The 21,610-nt window shown below is 42.7% G+C and overlaps 1 protein-coding gene across 2 annotated transcripts in view; it reads right to left on the reverse strand.

The window, feature by feature from the left end:
• The window catches only part of IMPG1 (interphotoreceptor matrix proteoglycan 1), a 1,923,199-nt gene that overhangs the window by 1,786,621 nt on the left and 114,968 nt on the right, over window positions 1–21,610 (reverse strand). The gene's annotated exons all lie outside the window — the stretch shown is intronic.

The following is a 21,610-nucleotide window of genomic DNA, read 5'->3' on the forward strand; positions in this document are numbered from 1 at the left end:
CCACTGTATACTATCACGCTATTCTCTCTCACCTACCATCTCTCACCCCATGATACAGTGCCCTGAATAGGCCTGTCTGAAGAAAGATGTTTCTGCCCTCTGTGCCTCTAGGTCCCTGCCCCAGGGAATGTTCACCTTCTGATCAGAGGTTGGAGACGTTTCAAACTATGGTTAAGGCAGCAGCATTTCTGTTTAACAATCTCCTCTTCTGGACAAGGCCTATCTGTTGCCTCCTTATATAATAGCAGTTTAATATCTGTTCTATGGTCCAGGAAGTGTGGTTAATCCTCATCTGGGCTTTGTTTGAAAACACGTGTTTCTCTTTGAAAGTACACAATACCCTGACATTCACTTCTACGCTCAGTTTCAATGACCCAACCATCAAGTGGAGGTCCACTGCTTGCTGATTCTGATAGTCTTCTGAGTCTCGTGGAGAAGGTGTAACACATAAGGACAATTCATAAAGTCTCTCTGCAAAATTTCAAACCATAATATCGTTGCTTCTGCTTGCTTTCTTCCTTAACAGCTATCTATGTCTGATGGCACTTCACACATTATACCATATTCAGAACTGTGATCCTGCTTCCACTTTGTGATTGCCTTTACTCCACAGGTAGGCAATATAGCACTTCAAACATCCAACCAGACTTAACAATACAATACTATTCAGTCTGTTGGCTGTTCCCATCCAAAGCGGTATCACTACATATATCCTCAACAAAAATATTGCCATAGATATGGCTGTTTGGTTCGCCATAGGCGATATTTTTGTTGGGGATGTTATGTGGAAGCAGGGGTTGCACGGGTGTCCCCTGCACATTAAAAAATGATGCGGGAATTGCAGGGGTGTCCCCCGCAGGGTCCATGTGTGAATTTCGCCACAAAAATATGGCAATATTTTTGCATCGCAATATTTTAGCGGCGGATTTAACACATGGGACCTCCACAGCTAGGTGCCCCAACATTCCACTGAATGCAGATGGATTAGTGGGCCATTACAGGCATGCAGTAAATCTGTGGTGTCCCCAGTTGTGTGCCTATTAGAGAACTTCATAGATTTGGGACTTGAAGGTGTTGGGGTGGTCAGGAAAGGTCCCCATGATAACTAGGGGTTCATTGTGCTTTCAACGTATTATCAACTGGGGTGGTCAAAAACTGGGTGCGATGTTGCCATTTCATATGTATCAGAATGTAGTTAATTATGGATGGGATATGTTTCTTTAGCTTTACTGTTTGTTTCAAAATTGATACATATAAGCTTACACGTGCATAGAAATATAAAATGTCAAAACCCACCAAAATGTAAAAATATACATGCGCATTAATACAAATACATGGGGAATTCAAGAATCTCAATAAAGTGGGCTTTTACAAATGAATCAAACCCACGTAGGGCTGTTTTGCAGGGTGAACTTTGGCTAAGTAACTAATTCTGTGAGGTTTTAGAAGCCAGGGGAGGGGTTAATAAATAACTCCACAACCTTCGCAGTCAGCTCAGCTGCAGGAACTGGCCATGATTTGCATGGTTTAATCAATATCACAGGCAGCAGAAGGTAATCTCCTGATAAATGAGAGCGTGATAGAAGGGGGTTTCATTTGTTTTAGCTAGCAGTCAAACACGAGGTGAGCCAATGCCCAAGGCTGAACTAATAAGAAACCAGGATTTGCAACTATATTGTCAGATGTGCTACGTGTGATAAAGCGGAAAGGGTGTTTAGATTACACATTTTCATTTAGACTAATGACATGGGGAATATGATAGCATCACTAACTCAAAGAGAAATCATTCACCCAGCCTTCCTCATATTGCTGGGATGATTCATGCGGACCATGTGCAAATCAAGAGTTAGGGTTTGAGCGACACAGGTCAGTTATTGCTAGTAATTAATTATTTTTCAATACCAATGTTTAACCATGTGTTTATGTCATGACCCACCATGAACAAATCCTAAGAAGAGGTGCCTTATGAATATGATCTGATGATGACTCTTAAGATAATACTGGCCAAGGAAAATGTGGGAATCGGGAAAAGATGGGATTTCTTTGAAGAGGTCTTCAGCCAATCCTGTTTGAGGGGTGGGTGTCAATAAAGTATCTGGGAGTGTTTTAACTGTTGCAAAATTGTATATGATATGTCAACAGATGTGGTTTAATGAGACTTGGGTTAGTTTGGTCCGGCAACACCACCTAACTTCTCCCTGGATAATTGTACAATAAACTTGCTTTATGTACAACCGTGTAGTCACTTCTTAAGTGGTGGGCCTGTTTGGGTTAAGGGGATTTAAGGCCCATCCCCACAAAGGTAAATTATGGCAATTTGAGGGCATTTTGAATGGCTTTCGAAACCCCTGAAATGTAATCTAGTCTCAGTAATAAACTCTGAGGGGCTGTGGAACTATGTTGGGGATGTTCACCCATGATTAATTAAGAGAGATTCATATAATGTTTAGGACCCCTAGGGTGCACGTGGAAAGATACTACTACTGGCATAGATTTCCAATGTTTGCACTTACTCTAATGGACATTGGCATTATTCAGCCAAACCAGACATTTATTAAGCAATGACAGTATGCCTCAGTTCAAGTGCTAATGTATAAACTAACTTCAAGTTGATATATGTGTACAATGTATTGACCTAAGTCATGGTCCATCAAAGGAGTCCCTTTGCACCAATAATTTTCTATTTTCATGTCACATTCAACATGCATTCATACACAAATATACAACATAGCCACGGAATAAAAGAACATTCAAATGTCAGTGAGTACTGATCATTCATTTAGCACCTACGACTTCTTTATTATCCCTAAATGAGCTATCACTGGAGCCAGCTGTCGTTCAAATGCTGAATTCAACTGTTAATCAGTTTTCAGGCCATGCTTTTTCAGCTTTGGCAATCTTTATAGAAGTGGTTGTAATAGAACCTTCATCAGGACCTTGCATTTTGAATCAAAGTTAGCACAAACAATCAAAACAGACTCCTTCTCAGGGAAAACAAACAGCTAGAGTATATGGCTGTTTCAGCTCACAGGATGAGCCACTGCAGTCTACATTAGAACTAAAAACAGTAATCTAGTGCCACAGTCAGGCTACTTTTAAAGTAACATTTCCTAAAAGAGGATATTAGTCTCATGGTAAATGGCAGAAGCAACCCTTGTCCGCTCATTGATCCAATAGTGGCTAGAGAAGTGAGAGCAAGTTTGATGACACATCATAGTGCCATCCACTTTGGTTAAGTAATGTTTCAATTTAAATTGCTCCTTCAAATCACTTAGTGGAAAGGAACTGTTCCCATGACACTATGTTGATAGTGCTGGTGAAACATATTATTTAGACTGTGTTAAACTAGATTTATTAGCATAGAGGCCGTCACAATGTTTGCTGCTGCTAATAGACCAACCTTCCCAGGGCCTATCCCTTCTCAGGATTTCTATTTAGTTCTGTTTCATTTCAGAATGTGGGATTCTACAGTTCTCTCTGGTAATTCAAGCTCTTATGTTTATTGTCTACTTTCTGTTAAGTTGCCTTGAAGTCATATAGGATTTTATCCAAATAGGGCTTCCATTTTGACAAGTATACCTGGGATATCTCTTTAAATAAAGTATAAAGTGCATTTTGGACTACATCTATTCTATCCAGTTATACAAGTGAGTTACCTATGTCATAGGAGCACCTCAATCAGGAATACCTTTACCAGGGGTTTTGCAGCCTTCTACAGAAGTCAATCCTTAATTCAAAGTATTAGTGTTGATAGCAGTTAATACACAACACTGTGTTTACTTAAATATTTTAAACGTATGTTTGTCACATGGTGATTTTCCTTTCACTGTTACCTCAGGCAACAATGTTAAGACATGGTCTGTGGAAAGGCAGGGACATAGGTGAGGGATATGCATTTAGAGTGGGATTCACAAATAGCTCCCAGAATAATTTAATTACATCTCATAGTTTTGCATTTGTTTCCATCAAGATATGAAAAGACATACACAACTGGGTTCAAGTAATTGATCTATAGCAATAGATTTAATTGCCAAATTATATGCCACATTGCAGAGGCTCATATTTCTTTTAGCAGCAAGACAAAAACGACTAATCCCTTAATGCATCTAATAGTCTCCTCTAAGCATCTTGCAACTAATAGTATAGGCATAAGACCCACACCCTAAATGTTCTCTTTTCTTGCCTTTATGGATTTAAGTCTCAACGTGCATGTTTTTGAATTGCTTAATGCTCTGACTTATGTTACATTTTAGGTAAAATATGTCTTTATCACATGCCCTTTGGAAATGTTGCAGTACTTTGCTGTCAGCGTATCATTAAAGGTGAATGAAAATGTCAGGAGCACCATGCACCCCTGTATGATGGAGAGTGCGTCTGTGCACCGAGTAATGTGGAAGGAGAGAGGGCTCTTGTACTGATTGAACTATACTGTGTTGCAAATCTCCCAGTCCAGGTATAGGAGCAAGAGATGAGGAACGAAAACATGGGGTATTCAAATATTAAAACTGATTAATGAAATAGTGAATTACTTGATGATAGTCGGTATCCATAACTGGGATCGTCCGAGGTGGCGTGACTGCCAGACAGTTGAAAGACAAGGTGATGCCTAGAACTTCTCTGTGTTTCCAGTTCATTTTGCAACAGACGGTGTTAGGATTAGTCCATCAAGTAGAACAAATGGAGAAACATGCCTAAGAGAAGACTGGAGTATATCAAGATAGTATGTGGAAACAGAACTTTGCATCCTTTGTTAGGTCCCGAGTAAATGAGACCCTTATGTATTTTTTCAAGGTTCTACTTCTTACCATCACTCTCAGAAGGACTTTCAAGATGCCTAGGAATGTGTATCTCAAATTCAGAAGGCCTCTGGAAAAGGGAAGCATTTGGCCGACATTAGACGGAAATCATCATGATTTCTTTTAACACCCCTCTCCATTACAGGCCTTTTCAGTCTTCTATGCCCTTAGTAGACCATTAGGCTGAGAGGAGGGTCAGAAATCAGCACAAAAAAAAAAATATTTTTTCTTATTACACCACCCGAAGATTCTAATGCAGAATGTTCATTGGGTGACGAGGATGATAAGGAGCTCTTTACTGTGGAGGAAAAACCCCTCCTAAGAGAAGCACAGGATATCCAGAAATTAATTCCTACTGATCACATTGAGATAAAGGGCCTCATTACACGTTATGCAGTAAACAATGGTGCTATTAGCACCATGGTTGCCGCCGGTACCATACCGGTACCACCATGGAGAAAAGGGGAATTACCACCCCATTCCAAGGTTGGCGGGGCAGTAATTCCCCCTTTCTCTATGGCCCTTCCCCATTCCCATTTCTGCCCCATAGGGCTCAATGGGAATGGGGAAGGTGCTAATTACGGTACCGCAAATTACGGTACCGTAATTAGCAACAAGGTCCCTTTGCGGGTCCCAAATTTAACGGCTGGTCTACACCAGCCGTTAAGGTCGGGTCCCGCAAAGGGACCTCGTAGTAAAGCGGTAAGGGTTTACCGGTACCGGTGCCCTTACCGGTACCGGTAAACCCTTTTCGCCTACCGTGTAATGAGGCCCAAAGTATGAAAAAGGAAATGGAAAATTTAACCCACAGACTTGGTGAATCCCACTTCCTCGGATGATGCTTCTTTACCACATATAAACAATTACCCCATTGCAGTCTTTATGCTAAACTGGAAATATATTCCAGATCCTGGATGAAAGCAGAGTATCCTAGGCCCAGATTACATGGAGAGGTGGGAATAACCTCAGTGATGGATCTGGATAGATCTGTGGTTCTCTCTCACTATGGCAAGCGCTGTGGCAGAGCTATTGACAGAGCTCTCTTCTGTTGTCAAGGCATGATATAAAATGTGTCTGGATAACTGAGGAAGATATGACAGATTTGACAGAGTTGGCTAGACCTAAAAAGATATGGTTTAACTTGAGGTTTTCCGAATTACATCTCAGAAATGTCAGTGCTTCCTGAGTGATGGTAATGTGGTGAACAAATGCAAACTTAATATTATGGGAAAAGCGAACCCCAAGTTGGGGGGGGTCTAGCAGAGATATTCACCCTGTTCCTGAAGATGGATAGATGTTATTTGGGATGAAATTTGTGAAGGAAATGGGAAATTAGGTCTCCCAATTCACATATTTAGATAGGGTTCTCTCCTCCCCTAAAACTATGTGTAATCACAGATCACTGCTAGGGTCACAACACAGTAGGGTTAAGTTATCCAGATGATATTTAAGTAACCAACACCCTCAATTCTCAGGCATAAGAAAATAATGGAATCAGAAAATAAGTTACTTCTTTCTCTAAAGAGGTAGGAGGTGTTGCAGAGACTTCAAGGGACATAGATAGGCTTTCAACAATGTGAGAGTCAATCTACGGATCTGAGTCAGACATCAGGAAAGTAGAATCCAAAGAATCAGGAAATATTGTAAACTCATTTCATCAGATTCTTGGCTATTAATATAAGAGAGGCTGTTTCACTTGGGGTTCACAGGCACCCCAGTGAAAAGGGAAGGCCCTTTTGTTGTCCCAAAACAATAATGTGAATATTTCAAGTAAGTCTATCTAACAATACCTATATATTTTTCCTGCATGAGTTTCTTTCCATTTAATTGGAATGGTACTATTTTTCAGTGGATGTATTCTTTACTTCCCCTGCAATAACTTTGCCATACATTCACTGGCCCTCATTAGGACCCTGGCGCTAAGTGTTTAACGGCACCGTAAAAGGCTGCGGCGCCGTTAAACACTTAGTGCCTTACTACGAGGTCCCTTTGCGAGACCGACCTGAACGGCTGGTCTAGACCCATTGAGCCCTATCGGGCAAAAATGGGAATGGGGAAGGACCAATGTTCAATGGGGAATTACCGCCCCGCCAACCTTGGAATGGGGTGGTAATTCACCATTGAACATTGGCGGACTCGTTACGATACCGGCACCAACCATGGTGCTAATAGCGCCATGGTTTAGCGCCAGTATCGTAATGAGGGCCACTGAGTCACATGTACTTCTCCAAACGTTTACTTCTCCTGTCTTCCATTTCCTCTAGCATTCACTTCTTTTTCACTCCATATTCTAACCCTCTGCTACCCCTTGACCACAACCCTAACCTTAACCACATACATTGCCTGTGAAGATGCAGACGGAGTAAAGGCATGGAGAAGTAAATGTATGACAAAGTAAATGTCTGGTGAAGTGAAGGTAGACTCAGTAAGTGTAGGGGACGTTTTCCTAGGTGACGTAAAGGGTGGATACAGTTTCAGCATCCATCCCTGCCTTGCCTAAGAACCAAGGTGTTTTATCAAGTTACTATGCCCAGTGGAGGCTTTGCTCAGCAGGGCTAGAAATTTCAGATTTCCCATCTATCTCGACAACATTTGTATTATAGCCAAGGATGAGAAGGTTTGCAGGCATCATCTGGAATCAACAATGAACTTCACAGCACAGAGTTTGTGATCAACTTGGAGAATATGGACAGGATTCCATCTCACATTTTGCTGCTTTTTGAGTTCAAGGAGGATTCTGGGAATTCTGTCTTCAGATGTCCTCTTACCAAGATTTGGTTCATCAGGAAAAAATTGAAGCGATCCTTGAAATCTGAAATGGTTTAATTCAGGGGACTGGCCAGGATCATAGGTACTTTATATGTGACCATGTGGGTGAATTACCCAGGTTGCCTATTTTACAAAGGGCTTGAGAGATTGAGGATCATTTGCCTTTGACGGCGGGGTCATCTTACTCCTGCTGCATTCCCCTCTCTTCGGATGTGGTGGAGACATATTTGTGGATTATACATATGGAGGCCTACAACAGCAGGGCCATCTTCGTTTCATCCTCTTGGCGTCAAATGAACATTTGTTTGGGCGTATGACTCGGTGCAGTCTATCATAAACTGAAGGGTCATAGTTCAAACGGTTAGCCTCAGGGTATGTGTTGTATATTTCAGTGCGCGAGATGACACACGCTGACCTTCCCGTGTGGGTCATCCTTGCACACTGCAGTCGTGACGTGAAGTTATGACGGTTACAGTAATGACAGTTTAACTGTCATATTCTTGCTGGCCTCTGCTGTAAGGGGTCTTTCTTTATCACAGACTCAAATACAATAAATATATATCCAGTTACTCTACTATACTTGTCTCACCTCAGTTATTTAATTGGCAACAAGGTGAGGGACGAGGAGAAAAGACCCTGCAGGCACTACGTGTTACCCTGGACCAGTCGGCCATCCTCGATCTACTCATGCGGCCTACGTTCTGGGTCGTATTCCTGGGCACACAAACCCCTAAGAATGTCTGGCGCAGTCGTCACTGCAGCATAGGTGAGCTGGACTCATATAGGCCTTTTGGAGGGATAGTGGGCTGTGGCTCTCCATACATGGAGCAGAAGAGGAGGGAAAGCAAGTAGGAACACACAGCAACGGTTGCCAGTGTGGTTGAGGGGCAGCCTTGTGTTTAAATGCTGTTCAGCAGTGATTGCGGTGGCATCAGGGAGGTGGACAGGAAGAGAAGAAACATGGCAGGACCTTTACCTCAGTGTCAGGGCTGCATAATATCCTTCCGCCGTAACACTTTCTCCGTCTATGAGAAAGGCAGCATCACATCTTCTACATCCTACATCCAGCCCCCCTGGTGGTGGACAAAAAAGTATATTCTCCAAATAATCTGGATTTGCATATCTCAGACCCACATATCCCATAGTGGAGGTTAAAATAAGACAATGGCCCTCATTACAACTCAGGCGTTAAGGGTTAACGCCACCGTTAACCCTTAACGCCTGATTCTGATTTTAACGCCTGCTTTTAGCAGGCGTTAAAATCCATGGCGCTAACCCGCCATGGTGCTAATTACGCCGCCGTAATTTACGGCGGCGTAATTAGCGCCTTCTCCACTCCCATTATGCCCTATGGGGCAAAAATGGGAATGGGGAAGGGAAAATGGGAAATGGGGATTTACCGCCCCACTCACCTTGGAATGGGGTGGTAAATCCGCCATCCACCATGGTGTAAACAGAGTTACTATGCCCAGTGGAGGCTTTGCTCAGCAGGGCTAGAAATTTCAGATTTCCCATCTATCTCGACAACATTTGTATTATAGCCAAGGATGAGAAGGTTTGCAGGCATCATCTGGAATCAACAATGAACTTCACAGCACAGAGTGAAACGGAGTTTACACCATGGTGGTAAAGTTGGTGCACTTAGCACCAAGGTTGTAATGACCTCCAATATTTGTCTTCGTTTCAAGCTTATTCCTGGGCATTTTAATAAGCATTCAAGAAGGATGGTGAGATATGGTTGAATATAAATCGTGAATACGTGGAGGTGACCCTTATCATTTACAGCTTCACCTTGTGGATTGCTTCATTGGTATCCAAGGTCTAATTTTGGTGGAATCATCTGGATTTGGTAACATTGGCATCCTAGGGGGATTTTTAGGGAGTGAGGGACTATCCCAGCACATCTGGAAGTGACAGTGGGAAGTAACCTGTCTGAAGATAGCTGGGAAGAGGAAATGCTCAGGAAACACATTGGCACTATATTGACTGTCCCAGCACCATCGGTAAGTGACAGTGGTTGGGACTACTGTCTGAAGATAGCTGAGACATGGAGTTAGCGTCTAGAGAGAACTAAGTTTTTAAAAAGAACACACAATCCTCCCCCATAAAACTGTGACAGTGGCAGATATTCCGATCATAAGAAATTAGGGAACTTTTCAGTTATAGGCTTCTACAACACCATGCAAAATCTAGAGCCACCACCCACATTTTTGGCAACAACCGGGGTACCCTTAATTTGTTGGGAGGATTGGAGAGATTTGTTTCAATTTTATTTTGTGGCATCGGGTGGAGAAAGGTACTCGGATGAGAGGAAGTATTCAACATTAATGTGTTGTTTGGGGGCAGAGGCTGTATGCATTATCAAAAAATTGCCTGATGTGGACGAAAGTGCAGCTGAGAGTGGGACTGGTAATGGTGAAGGTTTGTATTCAATGGTAATGAAGAAATTACAGGTACAGTTTCATAAACAGATCAATATAGTCTTGGAGAAGTACACGTTTTTCTCACGAAGAAAAGGATTGGGGGAGGCAGTGGGCTCATTTGTAGCTGATTTAAGAGTACCATTGGCATCATGTGATTTTACAGGAAATGAAGATGAGTATATAAGGGATCAACTCATGATGCATAAGTCTAACCCTAAAATTCAAGAAAGGTTGTGGCAGGCAAAGAATCTTCCTTTACTGGATGCATTGGAAATAGCTAAGGGGTTGGAGTTAACTAGCATGTGTTAAAAGGAAGTGAATTCCAAGAATAACAAGGAACGTGTACATGCTATAGTAGATAATGAGGAAGAAAATGTGTGTGCTAGTGATGAATCTAAAGTATGTCTAGTGAAAAAACACACCAAAATGGGTAGGTGGCCATTATGGAGGGGGTGGACTGATTTTGTCTGGTAGGAATAATGGTAATGTACATTATAACCAAAATGGACAATGCACTAGGTGCAGGTTTGAGAAACACGCCATGAATCCCAATTAATGCTCAGCCATGAGAGGGAAATGTAGACATTGCGGCAAGATGGGGCATTTTGCTAGGTTTTATACATTTAACAACAAATCTATGGAGACGGAAAGGGATGTTCAATTTGTGGGTGAAGGGAGAAGTGAGTAGGCAAAACAAGTTGTACATATTGTGGGACGTATAGAGAATGATGATGAAGAAGAGTATGTGCCTCCGGAAGTGGAAATTGTTGTGGCGGGGTGTCTAGTGAAAGCATTAGCCGATTCTGTATCTCCATATACCATAATTTCGGAAGGTAAATACAAGGAAATCTGGAGTGACAAAAGCCATATAGTACACAACACTGACATCATGCCAAGAGCATATGGAGGGGGGAGGATTGATATCAAAGGTTTTGTGTGGGGTGACATTGCTTATGGTGACAAGAACATAAGAGAAAAAATGTACTTGGCTGCCACAGGTGAGTGTTTATTAGGTTTGCAGCATCAAGGGAAATTGGGCCATGAGTTTCATCCAGGCAAACAGATGCAGTCAGAATGGTAGAGGTAAACAGAGCGGAAAAATGTGCTAAAGAAGTGGGAATCAGGTTCAAGAAGGTATTTGGACAAGGCATAGGTAAACTGAAGGGATAGTGCCATAAGATTGAATTGTCTGCTCATGCCATACCATCTGTGCACAATGTACACAACCTTCCATTAAGTGTGAGAGAGAAAGTGGGGGAGGAACTTCGGGGTCTATGCGAGCAAGGCAAAATAGAACCCATTGAAAGCAGTGAATGATTATCACCAATTGTGGTCACGCAATGCCCGGATGGTCGTATTAGACTATTTGTGGGCTTCAGACACCTCAATAAATCCATTTGGATCAATAGAAACCCGTTACCTAAGATCAATGAGATAATAATAACCAATAACAAAAATTGCCTGATGTTGTGGACGAAAGTGCAGCTGAGGGTGGGACTGGTGATTGTGAAGGTTTGTATTCAATGTTAATGAAGAAATTACAGGTACAGTTTGGCAAACAGATCAATATAGTCTTAGAGAAGTACACATTTTTTCTCAGGGGAAGAAATGGAGTGTGGGAGGCAGTGGGCTCATTTGTAGCTGATTTAAGAGTACCATTGGCATCATGTGATTTTACAAGACATGAAGACGAGTATGTAAGAGATCAACTCATGATGCATAAGTCTAACCCTAAAATTCAAGAAAGCTTTTGACAGGCAAAGAATCTTCCTTTACTGGATGCATTGACAATAGCCAAAGGGTTGGAGTTAACTAGCATGTGTTTAAAGGAAGTGAATTCCAAGAATAACAAGGAAAGTGTACATACTATAGTAGATAATGAGGAAGAAAATGTGTGTGCTAGTGATGAATCTAAAGTATGTCTAGTGAAAAAACACACCAGAATGGGTAGGTGGCCATTATGGAGCGGGTGGACTGAATTTGTCTGGCGGGAATAATTCTAATGTACATGATAACCAAAAGGGACAATGCACTAGGTGCAGGTTTGAGAAACACGCCATGAATCCCAATGAATGCTCAGCCATAAGAGTGAAATGTAGACATTGCGGCAAGATGGGGAATTTCGCTAGGTTGTATTCATTTGACAACAAATCTATGGGGAAACATCCAAATACTCTTTTATACAAGCCTAAAGCTCTTCCGGAAATGTAAACAATCACTGTATTGTGGTACAGGAGAAATTCTCGCCACGTTCTTTCAATAGGGTGGCAGATTGATGCTTTACCCGGCCCATAAAATATTTGGGGTCTCTTTAAAATAGTTCTGTTTGCTTCTTACCTGAACATCCAGCCTCTGCGTTTCTATGGTTGGTATTTAAATCCAGATGCAGAGGCAAAGGTTGTATTTGTTTCAAAGTTGGTGTCCAGGGTTTCAATTACTCTGTATCACATTTAGTCTTGATCCAAAGTTGTCTTTTTCTGATTCAATCTCAATGAGCCTCCTTAGTGACAGTAGCCCCTTTAGCCCTCTCAGGAATGGGTCCCTTGGCACTAGAATAAGCATCAGATCTGCCCCTCTTCTTTCCAGGTCCCAACGCCTTACTTCTAAACAACAGAACATATTCCACTGAGGGGGGTTTGGGTGATTCTTCCTCTGATACATTTATTTTTTAAATGTTACTTTTAACAGTTAAATTGTAGGGTACAATTTTGAGGCTGTTCTGTTTGAGAACCTGTGAAATATCCCAATAGATCAAATTCTAGGTCCCACTGTCCATTTATTGGCTCCTTGTCACTATGCCCGTTTTGCATCTTGCCGAAGAAAACCCCAGAACAGCACCATTGCCACCTGATTGTCCCAATTCCACACTTATTACATAAAGGTTTGTTTCAGGTCTCTTTTACTAGCCCCAAAACTATCTGATTGCGCCCTGACTTACTCCGATCACTGCCATTCTAGTTCCTCCAGAAATTGCTCTAGTAGCACACATTTGTATCCCAAGTCACTCTTTTAATCACATACTGCACCAATTCCGCTCCCATCTGTTGCCAAAGCAGCACCTTTGCCCCTAGTTTTGCACAATGTCAGACTCATTTTCCCTGAGAATCATCTCATTGTCTTTGGTTTTGCTCAACACATTTTCCCATGCCACTCTCATTTATACCTAAACTGTCACATTGTCCGGTGTTTTACCTTATGTTCCTCTCATTTTCTTAAGTCCTTGCCTCTTTTCCAGAACATCCCCATTTTCACATGTTCTGCCAATAGCACTCTAATTTGCTCCCATAACGAGCCCATTGCTACAGTCTTTGCACCATGTCATATAATGGATTTGTATTCATCATGGAATCCTGGCTCATCAACCATCAGAAAATGTACCCCATCAGCCAACAATCCTGATTTCCAAAACCTGAACACAGGCACTGGTGGTGATATTGTTCTCATGTATAGAGGATATTCTTACTGAAAATGTTCTTGTATGTGGAATTACAAGGAATATAGTCCCTCAGATGCTTCGGCAAAAAAATCACAGACTCAATAAAAAATGTAGATTTCTATCTGAAAACTGCTGATCAGTCTACGGCCATCATCAGAATCAGAAAGGTACTGATTTTAACCCCAAACTTGGATCCTGGCATGTGCCATCATCAGTAACTCTCTTCTACAAGGTGCAGGCCCTATCAACGTAAGAGAGTACTCATTACTGCTTTTCTGAATGTTAATGTTGATACAAATGACCTACCCAATTACAAGACTAATTCCAGCCGGAGTTTCCTTAAACGATTTTAGAAGTGGAGTGATCGCAGAGCTACATAACAATGTTGAATCCAAAAATATCCTTGATCATGTGCATACCAGCTTTAGACACACTCAAGGCAATTCTCCTAACAGTCCTTGATGTTATTAAGAAAGCGAGGGACAAAAGTGACATGAGAGGTTTGGTAGCGCAGGAATTTAGCAAAATTCAATATGGTGGATCATGTGGCGCTACTCAACAGACTTAATGAGATCAGAGTGACTGACCCCGGGCTAAAAAGGATGACATTCTTCCTCGGGACACATTGTCAGCTATTTCTCTTCCACCCTTGTGATCATCATTCCTCCCACTTATCTGTGGAGTTCCCCAGGAATTGGTGCCATCACCTTTTCTATTTAATATATTTATGTCCTCCGATTGATATACTTGATTCGGATCTCTGGCTCACAATTCTGCAACTACACTGATGATATGTCGTTACAAATCAAGCTAGCGTTCAGGCAAGACTACCAGATAGCACCAAGCTTGCCTTCTTGCCGTAAATAATTACATGCATGCCAATGTATTAATTCTTAATCAAATCAAGTCATGTGTATGGGACCTTGTGTGGAATCTGGCAGAACTCTCTATGGCAAATCTAATTCAGGGACTGTCTGATAGGGTGTACGTGGATGCTAAACCTGGGTAAAGATTTCAAACAATTGCTCTCTGATACATTCGATCTCCATGCTTGCTCGGTCGGTATTCCTATTGCTTTGGACCCTTTCTTTTAATTGTTCATTTATAACACACTTTATAGCAGCAAGTGGTTTCTAAGTGCGGGATCAGGATTCAAACCTGTGTTGTGCTGCGTTGGCTTCCTTCCAAGACAAATGCATTACCCCTGAGCTATCCTTCCTCCCCTTGATCAAATAATTTCTCCCCTTGAACACATATTTTTCTTTCTTGCTACCTAACATAAAGCATTTGCCATGGTTTTAGTATCAATACAAAGACACCAATAAACTATGTAAATGCATTGTACCTTGGCCTCACTGTCTATCTGCTGGTCAGATTCCAATAATTACAAAATGTGTCTGCCAGCTTGCTGTTCCAGCTGAAGCAGTGACACCGCATCACACCATGCCACGTTCCATTCTTTGGCTGTCCGGGTTTGACAGCAAGATATTGTGCACAGCACAAGCCTAATTTGAACAAACTTAAATTATGCAAATTCTCTTTGACCCTCTCACTTTTGGAACTTCTACACCCCAAACTGAAAGAATTCAATTTTTCGGTAAATTCTTTAGATATCACATGCCCTGCCTTTATATCGCACATTTCAGTTAAGTACTTCTTCTGATCATGTCGACCTACCTATGCATCAGCAATAAGAAATTACCCGTACAGATGACACACTCGTTTCACTTTTCCTGGAGCAGCCCTACTATCTCCTGTTTTTATCAATATCACTTTTTGCCCCCACAATTACTACATGTTAAAATCATTCGTTCTGGCACTGCCCCATTGACATGGGATTTTTTTTACCTGTTTTGTTAACTCAAGTTGCGGCCTGTACTACTAATTGACTGATGCTATCATCATTTGCTCCAGATCTGTCCAATTGCGCACATTTTGGACTTGGTCAGTTTCATTTGCCCACTAACCTGCTCCATTGCCCAGAGTTGGGGCTTGGGTTACTCAATGCAAGATGCCACTATTATTTGTTCCTGATCTGTCCTATATTTCTAATGTTCACCCTTTCTCTCTCTCATTTGACCCCAAATGGCCCTGTTGTCTTACATTTTGCTCTACATCACGTATTGCTCAATTACACTCGCATTTGCCCCCAGAACTACACCAGGCTCCGAAGTATTTCCCCATGTTGCTCACATTCAGCCAGAGAACCAACCCATTGAACCACATATTGGCAAAATGAACCATTCTGCCAGTTTTGGCCGAGGTCAATTTAGTTTACTCCCAGAAATGCTTGATTGTGCTAAATTTTGTCCCGCGTCACTCATTACCCTGTTTTGACTCATGACAATCGTATTGACCCTGAACTACCTAATTACCCTGTGAGTTACACCATGTGACTCTCATATGGCTCTGCAACTCCCCCATAGCCCACATTTTGCCCTATGCCACTCCTGTTCGTTTGTCCCCTTCATCTTCCCTCAGTACTCCCCCATACACATAGGGGTTGTCACATGTCAATCTCATCAGGCCCCCAAAATATCTAATTGGCCAAAGTCTTGACCTAAGTCACTCTCTGTTCGATTTCACTCTCTTTTTCCCCAGAACCAGCCCATCTGACCACGACTTCTACCATGTTACTGATGTTTGGCCTGAGAACAAGCCTATTGACTTGGGTTTTTCCATTAATGTCATTCCTTGCCATATTTATGAATGCTGACACCCATTTATCCTACCTCCCACCCCACAGACTATTTTCACAGGGTTTGCTTTCTGTCACTCAAATTTGCCGCTAGAACTGGTCCATTTCATAGACCCAATGTCACTCATGGCCTTCAGCTCTGCCTCTGCCCCATATCACGCGTATTGCCCCAGAATCAACCCATTGCCCTGAATAATTTCAAGTGACACTCCTTCGTATGAGTTGTACTGAATGTCACTCTCATTTGTCTTTTTTTTAATTATTTGCCGGTGCTATCCTCTCTGGCCGTCAACAGTGGGGGGACCACCCCTGAAATCCAGGACGCCCTCTTTCTGGGGCTTGTCACTCTCATTTGTCATAGAACTTCCACATTGCCCTGAGATTTACTGAATGCTTCCCATGGCCCCTTGCCACTCATATTTGCCCATAGATTTGTCAATGTTGCCCAACTTGTGCCCCATGTCACATGGTGCTGCATTCATGGAGGTAGGGGGAGGAAGTGATTGATACTTCCCTCCCTGACTCTCATCTCCACCTGGACATAATAAAAGGCCTAGAATGCATATGCTGTTCTGTCCATGCAGGCATGGAATATCAGGCAGGCCTAGGAGAGCTCTATGGAGAGGTGCTTGGAAGTGCTCCCCTGTTAGTTTGTTTGCAGCAGAGGCCAATGCATCAATTCCCGTGAGTGGCCAAGTATAGCACAGCATAGTAAGATAGCTAGAGCTTATGAATATGGCATAGTTTCACACCTCCATGAATGACATTTCAAGACAGCCATTAACTGTCGTGGCTACCACAAGTGCATGCTTTTCTTTAGGAATGACATAGAGAATCCCACACAGTCCAAGGATATAGAAAAACACAATTATACTGCATGTTTAATATGTGGCTCAAAGGTGAGTTTATTAGCATAGATGACCCCTAGAACTTTAACTTGGTCTTGCACAGGGGTACTTTCCCCAAATATAGGTTACAGGATTGCCACAGAAAGCTAGCTGATTGTGTTACCATAAAGGCAGATAACTAGGGCCTCATTTTAGCAGTATCCTGCTGCAGCCAGGTACTTTGAATTCTTTCTTCTTATAGACAGCCAAGGCTGACATTGAATCTTCCTTTTCTAACAGTTTAATTCAGCTCATGTAAAGTTGTGTATCAACTGCATGGGGCTGAAGATTTATTTCCACAGGCCAAACCAGCTGTATCAGAGAAGTCATGTAGGTGCTGAATAGGGCTGGCGATAAGGCTGACCCCAGAGGGATCCCACAAGTGGAGACCTGAGAAGGAGATTGAAAATCACCTAGTCCAACCTATGATTCACGCTTGGCCAATAAGCTAGCAAACTAGATGGCAAACCAATCCAGCAGCTGACCAAACAAATGTCAATTGAGAGAGAAGGAGGTTATTATTTACAGTATGAAAGGTCACTGACATGCCCAAAAGGAACACCAGAGTGTACTGGCTGTAGTCAGCATCCTTAAGTATGTCTTCTGTGAGTTTAAGTCGAAGTTCTATGTTTAGGCATAAAGCATGAGGTATTTGTGCCCAAATGATTCTTTAACTGTTGGAAACTCAAAACAAGTTGGGGCTTTTTTTACTAGTGTTGTTAATAAGGCGATTTTATATTTTCTAGTAAGGAGCACTGTACTGGTATTTTATTTGAAGGACCGGCATGATAGTTTTGATGAGAAATGACTTGCAATAACAAGTTTACAGATGGGGGAGGCAATCGCCAAAATGGTTCCTGTCCAATAGCACAAGGATGTAAGAAAGTGCTGAGCCAGTTTGAGGGTATGAATAGATTGGACAAAAACCAGAGAGAAATATAATAAATGAGCATATGAAACTGATGATTTACAAAGGGATAGTTAATGTAGGAGAAAGTGCTTCAAACTTAAGAGGAGTACTATGCAAATATTCAACATTACATTATTATGTGGCACTGTAGGGAGAGGTGAGGTCAGGGAACATGAGGGATGGGGTGCAGGAAGCTCTGCCTTTGAACGTAATCTTTAAACCTAGCTTTGAAGAGATTTGCAGTTGTCTGGCTTTGGTAGTTATGGGTAGTGTGTTTCAATGGAGCGTGGTGAGTTTGGGGAAAAGTGGAAGCAATAGAAGTCACAAGGAGCAGCATGGGACAGTGTGGTTGAGTGCAGAGGAGGAACAGAGGGAATAAGATGGTGAGCAGGCAGACATGCAATCAACGAGTAACTGAGGATGCACTGAGTCAGTGTGTAGAACAGGGTGAGGACCTGGTTAAAGGAATGGTTCGCCCAAACATTTTTATTGCAAAAAAAGCTGGGCAATAATAAAAAAAATCGATTGGCACTTATTTTTTAAGTCCCTATGTAAAATTTTGACAAAATGAAACTCAAAATTTTAAAAAGGAAGCTCATGGGGGCATCCATTTTGTGAAATGGATGCCCGCCTGTGCTTGCTTTTGCGGCACTAATGAAGGAAAAGCCCGCCAGCTGTAGTAAACAAAAGCTACCACTGGGTGGCTTTTCTTTCATTGGTGCCAGGACTCAGAGGACGCAGACCGGAGACAACAGGCAGAAAAGCTGCAGCTGAATCTCGGTAAGGGCTATTTATTTAAAAAAAAATAAGCACTAGCTGCGTTTTCTTTTCTAAGTTTTCCGGGCTGGAGGAGCCCGGAAAACTTAGAAATAAAACCGCAGCATTAAAAACATTGTATTTATGTTTGCGGTAGCTTTTGAAGTTGTGTTGTGTAAATTGCAAATTACACAACACAAATTGGAAAAATAAAAGCTCAAAACCGTAGCAAGACAAAATGTTATAAATCAGCAAATTTAAAAACACATTAAACACACATTGTACAAACTGCAGCAACTGCAGAGAAATATTTACAAACCCAATGAATGAATAAATCAATCATAACATCTGAAAAATTGACATAACATGACCTAAATTACATGATCATCAAAAAATACAATAAATACAAGAATAATATACATGAATTATGATGGTGATCTATACATTATTTACTTGACACAACTTGTGTCATCGATACATTATCAAAACCATGTTTATATATTTCCATTGTCGATGTAGGAACACCCAACTTTCACAAAATAAATAATGAACATTTAACTTGAAGCCGGTCGACTTATGACTTATGCTTTGGCTATCTCAGATAATTTTTAATGCCAGAAATTCTTCAGGATCTTATAGTTTTGGTAAATGGCACATACGTGGTTCAACACGTTCAAACCACGATGTGTGCAAATGAATTAAAACCGCAATCCGTTTGGAGTGCACAAGTGTAACGCTCACCTGACAACCACAGAGGCACTGGCCTGGTTCGCGCTGCTGTGACCTCTTCTAAGGTGATGCGCAGGGTTCGGAAGACGGACTGGACGGGCCCCCAAATCTGGCTTGCCTGGCTCGCAGAAGTATCCTTCTGTAGGCGTAAATAGGGGATTAACTGTCTGCGGGGTAATGCAATCGGCCTCCCACTTTCCCCTCTGACCCTCCTTGAAACCCTTCTGTGATTCCTCGTAGCGTCTCACCTTAGGGTCTGGAGGGACGAGCTCTCCATCCTGCTTCTGATGCAGGGGCGCGTTGGTATCCAGTTACTTCACTGGATTTTCGGATTGGTGAGAACCAAACTTGCTTGGCTTCCAGGTAAGTTTTTTGATAAGAGGTTCCCCTTATGTCCATGCATTAATGTACTAATGCTAGTGTCTTTTTCCCCATAGGGGCCGGGGTACGGAATGCCGGGGAACAGGCACCGACCCGAGATGAGAGGTGAAATCCTTGTAGAAATCAGGTAAGTCTTTAATGAGCGTTTTTTGGTAATGTCTTTTCATTCGCTCATTAACGCTGATGTCTCTTTTTCCCCTTAGGGGCCGGGGTCCGGAAATGCCAGGATGCGGCGCGGACCCGAAATGAAGAGGGAATGAATCAACAGGTAAGTCTTAACATGGAGATTTAGCTTTCCTTATTCCCTTCTCTCTCTCACCTTTTGTTCTGGTCTTTTTCTCCCTAGGCGCTGGGGCGTGACTCGAATCCGGATGATCGCTGCTGAACATGGAGGCGCCCAGTAAAGGTGAGTGGAATGCGGCGCTGCAGCGATCGACGCAATGAGCTTTTAAATAAAAGTCTTCCTTTTCAGGATTGTCGGCGAGATGTCTCCGGGATGCGGATTTAGCAGGTAAGGACTTTTCCTTCTTCTGTTCTCTTCTTCTCTTCCTTTGCAGGTGATCCAGGATGCTGGCAGGCATGGTAGAAGTCAGGATGCAGGAGCAGACACGGTGAGCGTCCAGCTGCTAGATGCAGAACAACGCGAAGCACATGTGGCTGTTCGGGTGGGGTTTAAATAGCCTTGGAAGAAGTTCCAGGTATGTATCCTTCCTCCAATCAGGTATGTATCCTTCCCCGACCACGCCCGGATGGTAAATTAGTCCCACAGGTAAAGTAGTTCCTTTCAGGCCTCAAGGAGGCCGGGATCCTGCAGCATGGTCTGCATCAGGTAAGTGCACCCAAGCACATCCATAATGAGCCTGGCGCCTATGGCGCCAGGACTGATGTCTTTTATGAGCCTGGCGCCAGGACACTGTCCAAAGGGCCCCTATATGGGGTTGCTGGGTCCTTCCTTGGGGACTGGATGTCCGCTTTTGGGGACGCAGGGCTTGAACCGGCTCCCCGGGAGCGGGCATCATGACAACAAGTTAATGTGACAGAGTCAGGGCCATAAACCTGTCAGAGGAGAGCAGTGACCCCTCTAAACCTGGGATAGGCAACCTACCAAGGCATTTTCAGAGCCTGACCTACCCAAGAGGTCAAGTAAATGAGTTGAAAGGGACCCCAGTCGACAGCTCCACTCAGAGGTTTATGTGGCATGAAAGCATTGGTACTGCTGTTCCCTCTGCAGTACCTGACAGCCTGCTTGATGGCTATATGTCTTGTTCCCCTTTTTCAGGAATAATAATCCCAGAACATCTCTACCTGGCAGAAGGCTGACCCACACTGAAGTAATGAGGCCTGTAGAACTGTTATGGGACACTCGTTGGAAACTGAACCCAACAAGGCATTCTCAGCTCCTCAAGCAGCATCGCCCACAAAAGAAGTAAAAGGGGCTTTCTTAACTGATGAAATTGCCTCTCGATACAACAAAGGAGCTATGCTGGACAGTGAAAAGGAGGTGGGGCTTAACCAACATTTTGGAACTTATTTACCACATTTCCAACACCCTGGGAAAGAGTGAGACAAGATTGGCCTACAGAAACAGGTGAAAAGAGAAGTCAGTGAGAGCCGCGGGGGCCAGAGGGTGGATGAAAGCAGGATAAACTGGGGTATAAAAGATGTATGAGAGTTGTTAGGGGAGGAGAGCGGAAGGTGAAGAGGCATACAAAGGAGATGGTGGTAGTGTTGGAGAGTGCAGGTGAAGTATTGTGTGAGAGATGGAGTGGTACCCATTTTAGATGTGTGGTGTGTGAAGGATGTGTGAGTGACTGGTGAGGGAAGT

Source organism: Ambystoma mexicanum, chromosome 4p (genome assembly GCF_040938575.1).
Source record: "Ambystoma mexicanum isolate Mex_15411 chromosome 4p, UKY_AmexF1_1, whole genome shotgun sequence".
In the NCBI taxonomy this organism is placed as follows: domain Eukaryota; kingdom Metazoa; phylum Chordata; class Amphibia; order Caudata; family Ambystomatidae; genus Ambystoma; species Ambystoma mexicanum.